The sequence below is a fragment of the Phyllobates terribilis genome, unplaced genomic scaffold (assembly GCF_046119375.1).
Source record: "Phyllobates terribilis strain yellow unplaced genomic scaffold, ASM4611937v1 Scaffold_346__1_contigs__length_2005123, whole genome shotgun sequence".
Lineage (NCBI taxonomy): Eukaryota > Metazoa > Chordata > Amphibia > Anura > Dendrobatidae > Phyllobates > Phyllobates terribilis.
Genome location: NW_027363106.1, coordinates 778,956 through 796,778, shown reverse-complemented (window position 1 = coordinate 796,778; position 17,823 = coordinate 778,956).

The window sequence follows — 17,823 nt, the reverse complement described above, 5'->3', positions numbered from 1 at the left end:
AGCACGCTAACAGCCGTGACACTTGCAGGCACGGCGACCTTAAAAGAAATGCCGAGCATGCCAAAATACTCGGCGAGCACCCGAGCGTGCTTGCCGAAGGGGTTGATAGAACACGCTCGATCATCACTAATAGTGACCAGATGCCTCTAAGGAATCTTTTTTGGCCTCTGTTTTACTGGTGCTTGAAGTGCAATTTTTTGTAGCTCTAATGATTAAGTAATATGCAACTATGTGAACTGCAATTGCCAATTAACAATTTAAGGGAATCCATCAGATATACCCCTCCCTCCAATTCCCATTCATGACCATGCAGGATTTGGAAAGCTAAATCCATAGACACCTCTATATCTTTTATCTGTTGCTGCATTTCTGAGTGCTCTGGGTGTAACGGAGCACTAACCAAGCCTCAGCCTTCCAAGGTTGCTTCCCTGCCCAGCACCAGCCTCTGTATCTTGATTGATAGCTCACTGTCAGTTTTTTGGGACATCAGGCACCAAGCAAGGAAAATCAGTGAGCTAGACACTAGCACTGGGAACTTTCCCTCCGTACATAAACAAAACATAAACCAAAAAAAAAGCAATTTGGCACGTTACTTAATTTATGTAGATTTATAGAATGAAATGTTGGATTTCGCATGAGCTCGATCCTTGTTTTTCACAGAACTCATATCTATTATAGTCTAGGGCTGTTCACATATTTCTGCGGACCGCGTATTTTTCACTGAAACACGTTGACCTGTCGAATTTTGATCCAAATCAAAGTTTAGAGTTTCTCGGATGCAAAACAAAGCTGATGAAAGTCTGAATGAGGCCTTACTCTATTATTTATTTTTTAAGCAGCGTTCATTCCAGGCTGCTGTACACATGAAGAGGGTTTACACACCTAAAATACATATATAAAACACAGAAACAAGCTACCATTGACAGACTAGTATGGAGGGAGACACTGCCACTACGAGCTAACAGTGTGGATTCTGGTGTCTCGCTCCTTCCCTCAGGGTGTATGCCAAAAGCCTCCTCCAATAAGCAAGTTGTGGACAAGCTGCAGGTGGAGAGGGAGCGCGGGATTACGGTGAAGGCCCTGACTGCGTCTCTGTTTTACACTTACGAGGGAAAGAAGTATCTCCTGAACCTGATCAACACTGCGGTGAGTGTGACGTTTCTTCTTGATTTGTTTCTCTGTGCTCTTGTTGCGGATGTTCAACAGGTCACGGCAGTCTCGTGACCTGTCCAATGACTAAATGACGTCATGGAAGATCCTTTCACTCCACCGCGAGCCATACAAGAGACCAGACGCAGTGGAGAAAAGACCGGGGGCCATCAGAAGGTAAGTATAATGTTATTTTCTCCAATCCCCTCCATGACAGCACACCTGGAGGTAGCATCCCCATCCTAATTAGGGACAGGAAAACAAGAGGTTAAATAGCCCCTTCCCCCAACAATCCCCAGTGTTTTCCTGTCCCTATGGGATGAAGAGGTTACCTGGGGTGCCTGCGGCCGGCAAGCAGGGCCCTATTAAATTTACCTGCCGGGCTGCAGGGAGCGATCGCCTCCGACCTTCCTTCCTTTGCAGCTCCCGTGTCTCCTTGAGAGCGGGACCCCCCCCCACACACACTCGCCTGCGTGTAAAGCCGAGTAGGGTTTTGGGGGCTGGGGGCCTCCTGTTGCTCCCCGGCCGGAGTCTCCTCTGTCCTCCATGGCGGCGTGCCGGAAGTCAGGCTTTTGGCCAGCGGGACGTCACTTCTGGTGCGTTCCACCGTGGAACGCATGGGGCTGCGGCGGGAAATTCAAAAGGAGAAGCCGCGGTTTGCCCTGAAAATGAGGATCCTTCACTAGATAGGTGAAAATTTGGCACTGGATCTCGGTCTCCCCTATAAAAGACCCAGATGAGAAGACTCCATTAAGGTAGGACAGAATATTCTGCTACTATGGAGGGTGCTGTTCCAAAGCCTGCGTCTGCAGAGCCCAGCGCTAACCCGGCCCCAGTAAGTACTAGGTCCTAGGTTATTCCCCACTCTCTTTTGAGCAGGATCCTAAATATATTTTAAATCTCCCCTTTTTTTATTTTTAATTTAGGGAGACAAGGATCCTGCACCGACAGTGGGAGAAAGCACTACAGTTCGCAAATGTGCCATCTGTATAAAAAAGCTAGCTTCAGGGCATAAGAAACCCCTCTGCTGGAAATGCACTGACAACATTGTGAAGGAAGAACAGCCTTCCCTTATGGAAGAAGTCAGGGGAATGGTTCGGCAGGAAATACAATCTTCCCTAGCCTCCTTCTCACAAGCCAGAGCTGAAGGTCCATCTCCCCCCAAAAGGAGAAAATATACGGTTAGGGAGACCTCTGATTCAGAATTAGGGTCTATGGAGGAACCGGAAGAAGGGGTTCTAAGTGAAGATCATGAGGAAGATAGGAAATATTACTTTTCGTCTGAGAATATGGAGGAATTGTTGTCGCAGGTGAGAGACACGATGCAGGTGGAAGAGGAGAAGGAAACCAGTACAGTTCAGGATGAAATGTTTGGCGGTCTGAAATCCAAGAAGAAGGTAGTGTTCCCTGTGCATGACAACATTTGGAGTCTTATTTTGGATGAATGGGAGTCACCTGAGAAAAGGCTTAGTATGGCAGGAGAAATGAAGGATAGATTCCCTCTAGATGAAAAGGCGGCTAAGCTATGGATGGAAGTCCCGAAGGTTGATGTACAGGTGGCAAGGGTTGCGAAGAAAACAACCCTTCCCTTTGAAGACTCGTCACAGCTCAAAGATCCTATGGATAGGAAGATGGAAAGCCTTCTAAGGAAGGCATGGGAAACATCGGCGGCTTCACTGAAGACTAATATCGCTTCAACTTGTGTAGCTCGTTCCATGTTCCTCTGGCTCCAACAACTAGAGGAACATCTCTGGAAAGGTACCACTCAAGAGGACCTCCTAGCATCTCTTCCTTTTCTGCAGAAGGCCACTGGATTCCTAGCGGATGCCTTGGCGGAGTCGGTCAAGATTGCGGCATGATTGGCAGCATTATCAAATTCTACGAGAAGAGCTTTGTGGTTGAAGATGTGGAGTGGGGACAACGCATCAAAATCTAAGCTTTGTTCCATTCCATTTAAAGGAGAGTATATGTTTGGGGCGGTCCTAGACGAGTTGTTGGAGAAAGCATCCGACAAGAAGAAGTCTCTGCCAGAGCCAAAGAATCCAAAAAGTTTCAGAAAGAGACCATTTCTTCTCCCTCAACAACAACAGCAGCAAGCATTTCAGTACAGAGGCAAGGGTAAAACTGGTCGCTGGAGTTACACAAAAGGGGGAAGAGGTAGGAATATCTTTCAAGGTTCTAGGCAGGACAGACAATGACGCCAAGAAGGTAGGAGGCAGAATTGCGAGCTTCCTTCCTCAATGGCAGCTTATTGATTGGAAAAGGATTTGTCGTGGCAACAGTAGACCAGCCAGAGGCTTACTACCACGTGCCAATTCATCCGGATTACAGAAAATTTCTCAGATTTGCTGTAACTCAGAACCGAGAGGTACTTCATTTTCAATTCAATGTACTCCCCTTCGGCATTTCGTCAGCACCCCGCCTGTTTACAAAGATCATGGCAGAGGTAGTAGGTTTATCTAAGGAAACTGAATATCTGCATCGTCCCATATTTAGACAATTTTTTGGTGATGGTTCCCTCGGTTTCAAGTTTGGAAAGAGACCTCCAGATGACCCTCCAGATCCTGGAATCCTTGGGATGGTTGATAAACTACCAAAAGTCAGATCTGATTCCCTCCACCAGGAAGACCTCCTTGGGAATTCTCCTGGATTCTCAGCAACAAGCCTCTTTTCTGCCAAAAGAGAAGTAGATTCAGTTGAGGTCGAAAGTTTATGCACTAAAGAACCAGAGCGGAGTGTCATTAAGATTCGCCATGTCCGTCCTCGGGTCCATGACCTCATCTATTCAGGCGGTACCTTGGGCTCAAGCGCATTCAAGGGTCCTTCAAAACTACATCCTTTCCTGTTGGGACAGATCTCCAAGTTCCCTCTCCAACAGAATTCATCTGCCAGAGAAGGTGAAAGCATCTTTAAATTGGTGGCTCTGTCCAGGAAATCTGGAGAAAAGTTCAGCATGGATTCAACTTCCCTTGTTATCCGTCAAAACAGACGCAAGCAAAAGGGGATGGGAGCAGTAGTCTCCCACGTGGCCTTCCAAGGGGTCTGGTCGCAAGAAATAGCAGAGCAGTACTCAAACTTAAGAGAAATGAAAGTGGTGGAAGAAACCCTATGGGCAGCCACTACTGTGCTTCAGGGGTCGCATGTCAGAGTCTACTCGGACAATATGACAACTGTAGCCCACTTGAGACATCAGGAAAGTACAAGAAACAGGAGGTTACAGATGATCTCCGAAAGGATCTTCCACTGGGCGGAGCATAATCTACTATCCTTATCGGCTCTGCATCTGAGGGGCTCCGACAACTATCATGCAGATCTTCTGAGCAGAAAAGACATTCATCCAGGGGAGTGGAGCATGAACTCGAAGATATTTCAGATGATTGTTCAAAAGTGGGAATACCCAGATGTGGACCTGTTTGCGAACCAGGAAAACGCAAAAGTAAGAGCCTTTTTCTCTTTGAAACCCGAGGATTCAGCAACAGGGATAGATGCATTCGCTCACCCTTGGAAAGTTGGGCTCGCTAATGCTTTTCTCCTGATTCTGTTAATACCAAGGACTTTACAAAAAATCAGGTCGGAAGGGGTCAAGACTATCCTAATAGCTCCAATGTGGCCAAAAAGAGCATGGTTCGGAACATTGAGCAGTCTAAGAATGGATGATCCATTGATGCTTCCTCGAATCCACGATCTGCTGCATTAGGGCCAGATTTTCCATCCGGCCCCTCAGAATTTGGCTCTAGCTGCTTGGCTTCTGAGACCGCCCTCTGAAAAGCCAGAGGCTTCTCAGTACAGGTGATCCAAATGTGGCGCCCTGCTGTGCATTGGTGCCACAGAACCTAGAAGGGTGCATGGATGGATTTCTCCACAAGAGGCCCTCACTACATACAAACACCTCTACCTTCCAACTCATACCAGCAGAGGGAGCCCAGATAGAGAGAGAGCCTGAGAACGTGCCGACGCTCAGATAGCGGTGAAGACGCAGCACGTCAGCTGCCTAGTAGTGAGGGCCCCGAGTGTGGCCGACGGCAAGGAGAAAAAGAGGAGTGAAACCAAGGGGGCAGAGGAGCACAATAAGCTCACCCCGTTATATCTACCGGACACCGGGTCCGCACCTACAGGGACCCTTTACACCCAGTGGGGATAACCGGAATCCCAGGAGGACTACAAGTCCCTGGCAAACCTGAAGGCTAGACACACACAGGATCAGGAACCACGAAGGCCCCGACGTCCAGGGAAAGTGGTTACCAACCAGAGGTCCTGTTTCTGAGCATCTGGTGAAGTAAAAGCAGGACACATAAGCTATGCCCAGTTGCAGGCTGGCCAGGAGCATACATAGGGACAGACACGGATCAGGAGGCCCTATACCCGCTCCCTGGGGAGAAGTCCAAAAGTGCGCCCTTCATCTGGAGTACCCTGGACGTACCTAACAGCTGTACCAGTAAAGGTAATGAAGCAAATCCCCTGTCTCTGTCCGTTACTCCTGCTGTGCCATCGCTTTCCCTGCACCACAACGCTCAGCGCAACCTGCATCATTTATACTGCCCTGAGGCCTGCTGCACCTGTGGGGAGCCGTTCCATCTCAAGCTGTCCTGACATCTGCCTCGGAGGACTGTTGCAGCGCTGGTGATCCTCACCAGACACCACAGGTGGCGTCATGACAAATTACCTACAAATAATTCCTTTTGGCACTGACCGCCCTGGGCCAGCCACCGCGATAATCCCCGTAGGCAGTCTTAGGCCCGGCTGCCGGGTGCCCCGCGACACCCCTGGGGGCGAGTCACATACACTGCAGAAAAGCAGAAAACCAGTCACAAATTCCATCTATGGAAAAATCTAGAAAGCTTTCAAGCTATGGTATGAGCCTCGTCCATTAGATCCCTTTCGGCCTGACGTGGCCAGAATCTTGGATTTCCTACAGAACGGTCTGTCTAAAGGATTAAGACCAAGCACGCTGAAGGTCCAAGTCTCGCCTTTATGTTCCTATTTTGATGCTGATTTGGCCCAAAACAGATGGATTAAGAGGTTCATGATAGCTGCTTCTCGGATTAATCCAACAAGAGCTAAAATAGTTCCACCTTGGGATCTCAACGTAGTTCTTAGAGGTCTAACTATGCATCCTTTCGAGCCAATAGCCAAGGCACACATAGACAAATTGTCTTGGAAAGCGGCATTGCTTGTAGCTCTGACTACAGCCAGAAGAGTGAGTGAAATCCAAGCCCTGTCTATCAGAGAGACTTATTGTCGTATTTTGGAGGACAGGATCATCCTCCAGTTGGATCCTTCTTTTCTACCTAAAGTGTCGTCTAATTTTCATATGTCTCAGCCCATAATTCTTCCGTCATTCTGTCAAAATCCATCAAATAGCAAGGAAGAAGAATTCCATGCGTTGGATGTAAGAAGGACTATAATCCGCTATTTGAGGCAGACTGAAACCTGGAGGAAGGATCAGAACCTATTTGTCCAATATGGAGGCCCCAATAAAGGAAAGCAAATTGCAAAAATACGCTAGCAAATTGGATTAAGAAAGCAATTTGTGAAACATACATAGTTCAAGATTTGCCTCCTCTGGAATCCTTGAAAGCTCTTTCTACTAGTGCTATGTCGGTCTCCTGGGCGGAAAAAGCTAGTGCATCCATTGAGCAGATTTGCCGGGCAGCTACATGGTCGTCTGTCCATACCTTTGCTAAGCATTATAGACTAGATGTAATATCTAATAGAGACTTAGCATTTGGAAGGAAAGTCCTTCAGGCTGTTGTCGCTCCCTAAAATTCATTCTTTGGTATTACTCCAGGTGTGCTGTCATGGAGGGGATTGGAGAAAATAGAATTAGACTTACCAGTAATTCGGTTTCTAAGACCCTCCACAACAGCATGGGTAGTTCCCTCCATCTCTTTATTGATTGGAAAAATCCTTAGTGTTAATAAATATTTAGAGCATTCATACTGTGTGGTCCTTTGAAAACACTGGGGATTGTAGCAGAGAGGGGCTATTTAACATCTTGTTTTCCTGTCCCTAATTAGGATGGGGAGGCTACCTCCAGGTGTGCTGTCGTGGAGGGTTTTAGAAACAGAATTACCGGTAAGTCTAATTCTATTTTTCTTTTTTTACCATTTTTATTCTTTTTTTCAACTATTAACTTGGTCACACTATATAAATACATGCCGGTTGCAAGGATTTATATAGCGTGACCAAGTTGTCAAGCACTTTCCAAGTGATGCTAAAATCGCTTGGAAAGCAGTTGACAACCCGCATGCGGACATGCATGTGAAAAATGCTTCACTTACGTTTGTCCCTGGCAGGAAAAACGCATGTAAAATCTGCATGCGTTTTTTCTGCCAGGGAGATGCAGAAACACTCAGGAAAAATCTGGAGCATTTCTGCATCGTGGGCATGTGGCGCCCCTGAGGGTTCAGTCACCACAGAGGTATTGCACCTCACCCAGAGGTGTGGTGTCTCCCTTCACTCAGGTAAGATGGGAGTGCTGCAGAGAACCCCCCAAAACACCTGCATCCAACATTACACTGCTTCAGACCGGCTGGAAGGGCAACATGCAGAGAGCAGCTGCTGAGCCCTGTCCCTGGCTGGAGTGGGGGAAACCCAAAGGTAGGGGGAACCAGTAGTGGGTGTGGGTGGAGGAAGCAGTTAGAAGGAGCACACAGTAGGTATATAATGGGAAGCAATCTTAGGGTGGCAGTTCAGAACAGAATGGTCAGTCAGTACAGTACAGATGGTCAGTGAGGACTGTCTGGGAGCAGAGGCTCAGCAGGAGCTCTGCTCCACAAGAAGGGCCCGGGATAGAGGCCCCGGAGGGGAGCAGGGAGTAGACTCCATTCTAAGAAGGGATCCCAGGGGTACGACGCGTGGAGGACAGCACCCGTACACCCCGCATCTGTCAGAAGACAGAGGGATCGGTTGCTGCATTCTAATCTCCAGGGGGTGAGGTTGGTCCCGGATCCGATGTATAGGAAGGACTTCAGCATACCCGAGCGGGATTGAGAGTGGGCAGCGCAGGGCAGCAGGGAGAAGGACCTAGTGTGAAGACGGTCAAAGTAGGAACACGGGAAAGTGGGGTTCTGCCAAGCATTCCTAAACTTCCTGAGGAAGGATTGAACCCCTGCCAGGGTGACCACGGCGCAACGTGGGAGGTCTTCACCTGTAACGTGCACTTGTGTGTTTCCTGAAGAACTGTGAATAAAAATCTTGGACGACTGCACTGAGTTGCCTCCGTCTATTCCTTCACTGGTGCCATTTCCCTCCCTGCACTATAACGCCCAGCGCACCCTCCATCAATTTACACTGCCCTGAGGCCCGCTCCACCCGTGGGGAGCCGTTCCATCTCTAGCTGCCCTAACATCTGCCTCAGAGGACTGTTGCAGCACTGGTGATCCTCACCAGACACCACAGGTGGCTTCACGACAAAATCCTATAAATAATCCCTTTTGAACTGACCGCCCCGGGCCAGCCACCGTGATATTCCCCAAAGCAGCCATAAGGCCCGGCTGCCGTGTACCCCGCGGCCCAGGGGGCAGCGAGTCACCACTTGGCGTCACGAACAGGATATGTGACCAGCCCGCCATCTGCGGGTAATGTGCGCCTAAAGAAGTGTTTTCTGCCTTGAATGTGGCGCCCGCCCCAGAAGAACGGGCACCATTATGTGCGTGCTAAAGAACAACAGAATGGAACCTCCCGTCGTGGGCCGAGTCCCAGAATGGCGCCAAAAGCAGGCCCTGCCCCTTGCAACAGTGACTGTCCGCATAGATGTGTCCGTCAAAGCGGGGAGGCCGACACAGGGAGTGACCGACAGCAAAGTGCCATGGGACCGCCCCCGAAAGAGGAGAGGAGGTGGAGAGAAGCTGCGTAAAGACCGGGAGGTGTCAGGCCGAGCTGACGCAGTCGCGGGAGCAGGTAGGAGTGATGTCCCTTTCCCAAATGCGGCTGGCGCTGCTCCATCCCTGGTCCCCCTGCAGCCTGAGGCTGATGACCAGGCTGGGTCAGCCTGCAGAAACCAGGGGTTCCCCCGGAGGGGGCCCCACTGTTAAACTGTTTTAGTTAACTGGACTGTACATAAGTTGCCCGGAAGGGTGCAGTTGACTTCATGTTTGCTACCCAGTTACCCGTCAGGGTACAGAGACTGACAGGCTGAGGACTGTGAGAAGCCGGACGTTGACATTGTACATAGTTTAGCACTTCTTAAAGTGCATCCTATTGGTTTTATAATTACAAATATACCTCAGAACAAAAACCCGTTTGGCGTGGTGGAAGACGAGGTCCAGGATTGGATCGTCTATGCCCTGCAGCCATGCCCAGGGCCTACGTTGAGGGTTTGTGGACGGGTCCCTCATGCTGCTACTGTTGCACCCTGGTGCTGGAACTGTCTTGAAAATTATTTTATATGACAATGCTCTTATGATGTTTTATAATGTAACCAGTAACATTAAAAGAAATGTGCCTCCCATAAAGGGAAGAAATGTTGTTTTATGGTCTTATATGCGGATGCATCTTAAAAATTTTGCATGTCAGTTATGCCTGGTTTTGTTCTGTTCCAGCCCGCGGACGTGCTGTGTTTTACCGGGGGGGGAATGTGGCGCCCCTGAGTGTTCAGTCGCCACAGCGGTACTGCACCTCTCCCAGAGGTGTGGTGTCTCCCTTCACTCAGGTAAGATGGGAGTGCTGCACGGAACCCCCCAAAACACCTGCATCCAACATTGCAGAGTGCAGCTGCTGAGCCCTGTCCCTGGCTGGAGTGGGGGGAACCCAAAGGTAGGGGGAACCAGTAGTGGGTGTGGGTGGAGGAAGCCGTTAGAGGGAGCACTTATACAGTAGGTATATAATGGGAAGCCATCTTAGGGTGGCAGTTCAGAACAGCATGGTCAGTCAGTCTACCATTGGGCCATATAAGACGTTCTTCATCTCCCGTTGCAGTGGGGTTTTTATTTGTCAAAAAAAAAGACTGGGGGTTGCGCCCCCGCCTTGATTTTCGCGAGTTTAATCGGATCACGGTCTGGGATGCATATTCTCTCCCTCTCATCCCCGACCTCTTTAGAAAAAAATTTGGCTCCTACGATTTGATTAAACTAGACCTCAGGGGGGCTTATAATCTCATTCACATTGAGGAGATGAGTGGAAGATGGCCTTCAATACTCCTGAGGGGCACTATGAAAAGCTTGTGATGACATTTGGGTTGACTAATGCTCCCGCTTTCTTTCAACACTGTTAGTGACATTTTTAGTCATCTGGCAGGTAGATCACAACAAACCAATCTTGATTACATATTAATTTATTTACCTCCAGTCACATCAGGTACATGTCAGGCAGGTCTTACAGATACTCAAAGATAATAAATTATTTGTCAAACCAGAGAAATGTATGTTCTCCATTCAGGGTTAGTTCTTATCATTCACCGTTTTTGCATGGATCTGGCCAAAGTCCGGACGGTACTGGATTGGTATTATATTCAAGACTTAAAGGCGTTACAAAGTTTTTTGGGTTTCGCCAGCTACTACTGTAAGTTCATCAAAAACTTTTCGGTAGTGGCCAAACCTCTGATGGACGATTTTGCCAAATAGAAAAAAAAAATAAAGATTTTATTATTTTACTTTCCATTCTTGTAGCTAAACACAATCCAGCTAAGTTTAAAATTGAAATGAAGCCCCTATACCCCCCTCTCTAGGTGCTTCTGTACCAACTCCTCCCTGGTCCAGGATGGTCTCTATATCACGGCCTCCAGCAATAACCTATTGACACATGATTGTGGCAGCCCTCACGTGCTGATATATCACACTGCCAATAGAAGTGGGAAGCGGCACAGAAATCACAAAATAAAGGCAGTGTTTGTGGTAATGCAAGAATCCAACAAGCAGAGTAATCCACACGTCATACAACAGCCCAACATGGATGATGAAAAGCTGCGTCTTCAGGCGTCTGTGTAAGAACATCACATTTTTGTTTTCCTTCCAGAATAAGCACCAAATGGAATAGCTGAATGCCAGGATACGGAGACCGGCGGGGGACAGGGAAGCGCAGTCCGCTGGATTTTGTGCTGGTTTCACAAGCGGTCACCCTGCAGTTTTCTCCGGATAATGCTGTGGAGACTATTCACAACACATCTAATAATTGTGAACCTTCCACTCACATGTTTATTATCTTGTCCGCTGGTCAGACTGGGGGGGATGAAAGCTGGACAAGGGATGAAGAATGATCCTTATTACATATAATGGGTGCACTGAGCGATTGTGAAAAGTCGCAGAGGACTGAGAGCAGAAGGGCAGAGTGTTTCCTCTTCCTCACAGGGACCAGCACAGAAGCCGGAGCAGAAGGGCAGAGGGTTTCCTCTTCCTCACAGGGACCAGCACAGAAGCCGGAGCAGAAGGGGAGACAAGGGCTGAGCCACTTACACAGACAGAAAGCTGAGGAGAGGAGGACATGTTATTACTCCAGGATCCGCTCCATTCATTCCCTATGTGGCATTCAAGCGCTGAGCTCGGCTTTTCCGGAGCCCCATAGAGAATGAATGGAGCTGCAGTTGATCCCTGACTTTCCACTCCTTCCCGATCAGACGATGGCTCGCAGCGGTCAGACCCCAAGATCAGTAAGTGATTACCGAGCCTGTGGATAAGTGATAACTTGTTTTCTTCAGACATCCCCTTTAAGTAATGGAGCATGCCAGCAGAGAAGGTGGGAGGAGGCGCTGGTTACAGGGGAGACTTTACCTCTGGAGGCCGCATATAGGGCATGTGAGGGGCGGAAACTTCCCATATTCATCATTACTGAACCCCCGCTCTGTGCGGCTCTTATCTGAGCTGCAGGAGATGCAGCAGTTACTAATCAGCCGCTCTCCGTTCACTTGCAGCCGTCCGAGCTCTGCTGTGCCTGTTAGGGGTGAAGTTCGGGTCCTTCGAGGCATCTACTATGCAGCCTGCACAGCAGATCACAGCCCGAGCACAGCGTCTCCGGGTAAATCTCCACCTTGTGAGTTGCTTCTTGTGCAGCAGCCCCATGCAAGTTGCTCTGCTCTCCTCGGCCAGCTCCTGCTGAATACTGAACTCCTCTGCCCAATCTAGGAGCTCAACAGCCCTGATCACGTCAGTGGTAGCCCAGCGCTGCTGGATCAGATTTACAAATGGCAAACTAATCAGCCCTAGGTATTTCTAATATGTGCAGAGCAGGCGACATAAGTCTGACCGGTGTCCTCATAGACCTTTCCTCAGCCGGGGTCTAATAGGAGCAGTAAGATGGCCGTCATGGGGTTCATTGTGAGATCTCAGCTGCCATAGAAACTCATTGGCACTATGATCATGCCTCCCTCTCCTGTCTAAAGTGCCTAAATGCTGTGGAAGCCCCCTACTGTGTCATACAATGGATTAAGCTGCCAGGATCAAGGTTGGCTCCACTGTGGGCAGCTGAGGCAGGAGCAGGACTGTGTTACACAGCCACACTTCTGCCGCAGATCTTGTAAGGACCTGCCTGATGATAATGTGTCCTATAGAGCAGGTCTTGGTACCGGACTGCCCTGTACATATTTACCACTAGCTGGGAACCAGTTACTTACAAGGTCTAGTTTCGGATGTGTTTCCAGGATCTGTAGTTATCAGCATTTTATCCTTAAGGCCGAGTTATAATATCACTGTAACACTCTCGCCCTGTACCTGTATGCCTGCCCTGTGTGCTGCACAAAAGTATATAACAAAATGTGTGTACACAGATATCTATCTCCTGAATGGTATTACTGCTAGATCTCCTGTACATAGAAATATGAGGTTCTTAGCGCACATTTTGAGCAAATTGTGCGAGCCCATCTGCCAACGTCAAGGCGACCTCTTCAGATGGGTCCCTACACTAACATTACACTAACTTACTAACTGGGACTAGTTTTTTGTATTATTATTATTACCACCATTTTTACTATTTATTATTATTGCATTAATGCAATTAATTGTAACTGTTATAAAACTAATTAAAAAAATGTAATTCTAATTTTTTTTTATTAATCTTGTGATTCTAATAATGGTATTACTAAAATCCCTATGCCTAAAGCTGTTGATCCAGAAGAAGGCAAAAACCCCAGGACACCTTCAGCCAATTTGTGTCATAGGGGAAAAATTCCTTCTTGACCCCGGCAAAAGGCGATCAGTCCTAGGACCCTGGATCAAACCTAATAATGTTATTAGAAGTTATATAATATTACACTAATTATTGTACTACTGGAGTTATTTTAATTTGTTTTTATAAATCTATTTGATATGGTTATTATTACATTGTGCTATCTTATTACAGTATTATTCTTCTTTCCTATCACTACTAATACTGCCCTATACCTACAGTGTTGATCCAGAAGAAGGCAAAAACCCCAGGACACCTTCAGCCAATTTGTGTCACAGGGGAAAAATTCCTTCTTGACCCCGAGAAAAGGCGATCAGTCCTAGGACCCTGGATCACACTGCTATTCTACCTACTACTATTACTACTGTTATTTTATTACTTTCTTACTATTATCACTAGTATTATTACTCATATTACACTAATATGGATATACTACCACTATATTACTACCATCCCTTTCCCCCTAGGGATCTTAAGGTGCAGTTCTGTCCTCCTCCTCCTATTCTGTCCTCCTCCTCTTCCATCCTCCTCCACTTCCGTCCTCCTCCTCTTCCGTCCTCTTCCTCTTACGTCCTCCTCCTCTTCCGTCCTCCTCCTCTTCCATCCTCCTCCTCTTCTGTCCTCCTTCTCTTCCGTCCTCCTCCTCTTCTGTCCTCCGCCTCTTCCGTCCTCCGCCTCTTCTGTCCTCCGCCTCTTCCTTCCTCCGCCTTTTCTGTCCTCTGCCTCTTCCGTCCTCCTCCTCTTCCGTCCTCTTCCTCTTACGTCCTCCTCCTCTTACGTCCTCCTCATCTTCCGTCCTCCTCCTCTTCGGTCCTCCTTCTCTTCCGTCCTCCCCCTCTTACGTCCTCCGCCTCTTTTGTCCTCCGCCTCTTCCATCCTCCGCCTCTTCCATCCTCCGCCTCTTCCGTCCTCCTTCTCTTCCATCCTCCTCCTCTTCCGTCCTCCTCCTTTTCCGTCCTCCTCCTCTTCTGTCCTCCTCCTCTTCCATCCTCCGCCTCTTCCGTCCTCCATCTCTTCCGTCCTCCGCCTCTTCCGTCCTCTTCCTCTTCCGTCCTCCTCCTGAGACGTAATAAATAGCATTAAAGCTGCAGTAATTGTTTATATTATATATACACACTGCTCAAAAAAATAAAGGGAACACTCAAATAACACATCCTAGATCTGAATGAATGAAATATTCTCATTGAATACTTTGTTCTGTACAAAGTTGAATGTGCTGACAACAAAATCACACAAAAATCATCAATAGAAATCAAATGTATTAACCAATGGAGGCCTGGATTTGCAGTCACCCCCAAAATTAAAGTGGAAAAACACACTACAGGCTGATCCAATTTTGATGTAATGTCCTTAAAACAAGTCAAAATGAGGCTCAGTATTGTGTGTGGCCTCCACGTGCCTGTATAACCTCCCTACAACGCCTGGACATGCTTCTGATGAGGTTGCGGATGGTCTCCTGTGGGATCTCCTCCCAGACCTGGACTAAAGCATCCACCAACTCCTGGACAGTCTGTGGTGCAACGTGACGTTGGTGGATGGAGTGAGACATGATGTCCCAGATGTGCTCAATGGGATTCAGGTCTGGGGAACGGGCGGGCCAGTCCATAGCTTCAATGCCTTCATCTTGCAGGAACTGCTGACACTCTCCAGCCACATGAGGTCTGGCATTGGGCACAACCCCCATCTGTGGACGTCTGGCCCTCATCCCACTCTCATGGAGTCGGTTTCTAACAGTTTATGCAGACACATGCACATTTGTGGCCTGCTGTAGGTCATTTTGCATGGCTCTGGAAGTGCTCCTCCTGTTCCTCCTTGCACAAAGGCGGAGGTAGGGGTCCTGCTGCTGGGTTGTTGCCCTCCTATGGCTCCCTCCACGTCTCCTGGTGTACTGGCATGTCTACTGGTAGCGCCTCCAGCCTCTGGAACTACGCTGACAGACGCAGCAAACCTTCTTGCCACAGCTCGCATTGATGTGCCATCCTGGATGAGCTGCACTACCTGAGCAACTTCTGTGGGTTGTAGAGTCCGTTTCATGCTACCACGAGTGTGAAAGCACAACCAACATTCAAAAGTGACCAAAACATCAGCCAGAAAGCATTGGTACTGAGATATGGTCTGTGGTCTCCACCTGCAGAACCACTCCTTTATTGAGTGTGTCTTGATAATTGCCAATAATTTCCCTCTATTGTCTTCCATTTGCACAACAGCATGTGAAATTGATTGTCAATCTGTGTTGCTTCCTAAGTGGACAGTTTGATTTCACAGAAGTTTGATTTACTTGGAGTTATATTCTGTTGTTTAAGTGCTCCCTTTATTTTTTTGAGCAGTGTATATTTTCTCATGTCATGTATTTACTACTAAAAGTAATTTTTTACATTTAGGTTTCATTAAGTGTTTTTCACCGGCTATTACAGACTTATTGTTTCCCTGCACATTCAAGTTTTGTGTTTTCTTTGGGCATAGATCAGCTAATAGGCACTCAGGAAAAAAAAACAGATTAAAGATCTACAAACTCTCCCTTAAGACTAAGGAGCTCACTGATAGATTCTCAGTTAGCTAATTTTGCAGCCAGCAATAGACAGTGCAGCACAGATGCTACAGAAGGCAACATTTTTAATGAAACTCAATTACAGAAATCAATTTTAGCCCCAAATACTTGCATTAAAGTAAAAAAAAATGGCCCCAAAGCTGGACAACCACTTTAACTCCTTACCAACATCTGCCGTACATGTATGGTATAAGTCAGTAGCGGGTGTATGGAGCAGGGTCAGCTCGCCCCGTACATGGCAGATAATGGCTGTGACAAACAACCAGGACCTGCCTCTAACAGCTGCGAGTGGAGCGAAGATCTGCCCACCACTGTTAACCTGTTCAGTGCTGCTGTCAATCTCTAACAGCAGCATTAACAGCGCGCCAGCATTGGGACGCGTCGTTCCATGCGCCCACCGGCGCTCCTGTGACGCGATCATAGGGCGCCGATGGACTGCTATGACATCCGGGGGTCTGCTGAAGCCTCCGTGCCTGTCATCATAAAGCTTCATTTGGGCTGTAAAGAAGACCGTGGTTTTGCTATATGGAGCATTACTGTGGTATCGCTGTATATAGCACAAGCAATCAGATGATGTATACAAATACAGTGAAAAAAAGTATATATATATTTATTAAAACCCCACACGTTCAACTCACCTCCCACTAAAAATAAAGATAATAAAAATATACACATTTTGTGGTATGGTCTCTTTCAGAGAAATACAATCTATCAAAATATAAAAAAAAAAACGATCAGTGAACACAGAAAAAAATTCAAAAAGACAAAATTGCATTTTTTCGTTCGCCTCAATACTGCAGAAAATCCTGTAAGAAGCGATGACCATGACATATGTGTCCCAAAATGTTATCAATAAAGTCCTCTTGCCCTTCAAAAAATAAGCCCCCACACAGCTCCATCAACCCGAAAACTGAAAATGTTTCGGGTCTCAGAAAAAATGGTGACAGCATCAAAAAAAAGTTTTTTTCTTTTGCCAAAACTATTGGAGAAGTTTGGTCTTGCTGTAATCACACTGAGGAGTAGGATCCTATTACCAGGTCATTTTTACCACACAATGTGCGCCGTTAAAACCGTTCCCAGAAAAACAATGTCAGGCTTTTTTTTCGCACTTTTACTGCACTTGAAATGTTTTTCCCGTTTTCTAGGACTATGTGGTAAATGAATGGTGTCATTTATAAGGACAGCTCATCCTACAAAATAACAAGACCTCACACTATGTGGACAGATATCAAAAAGTTATAGCCCTTGGAAAAAGCGGAGGAAAAAACAGAAAAAAAACATAAATTGGTTATGTCGGGAAGGGGTAAAGCTGAAGAAACGCATGTAAGAGCAGAATATGGAGGAAGGTCAGATATCACAGACTGGTGAATACTACCTGCTCCATCGCTGGCAGAATACTCCACCCCCATGGTGTCCGCTGATATCTTCTCTTGTAGAAACGTCTCCAAACTCTATAAAACATCGGGAACAGTCAGCAGAGGGTTTGATGATTGGCTCATATTGGCGATATACTCAGGGGCATTACTGGGGCCAGGGAAGATTGGGAATGAATAGCGTATTGACTGTTAGAGATGTGATCTCTTCCATTAAAGGGGATGTCTAGTTGGAACAAGTTATCACTGATCTCTGGATAGGTGATGACCTGTCCCAGTGGGAGCACCCCTTTATTATGTGGTATATATGGAGGATGTGATATCATGCAGAGTTCTAGCAGTATTACACTTCGGTCCGTTCTGCGTGCATCTGGGCCATTCCCTATGGAGGAGCGGAGCTGGGGGTAAATATCAGGATCTCGTCGCTGGATCCATCCAGATGGGAGATGTAACGAGTGCGGCGCCCCCCACTGGTGTCTCAGCGTATCATGTATCGGGGAATAATAACTTATTGTCTGGTAAATGTGCTGACTCCTGTCAGTTGTGGTCGCTGAGTGCGTGTGATGGGATGTGGCTCCGTCCGTTATATTATATCACGTCTTATACCTATAATCTCTCGCTGATCGCAGGTGTCTGTCTTCACACTCAGATGAGAAG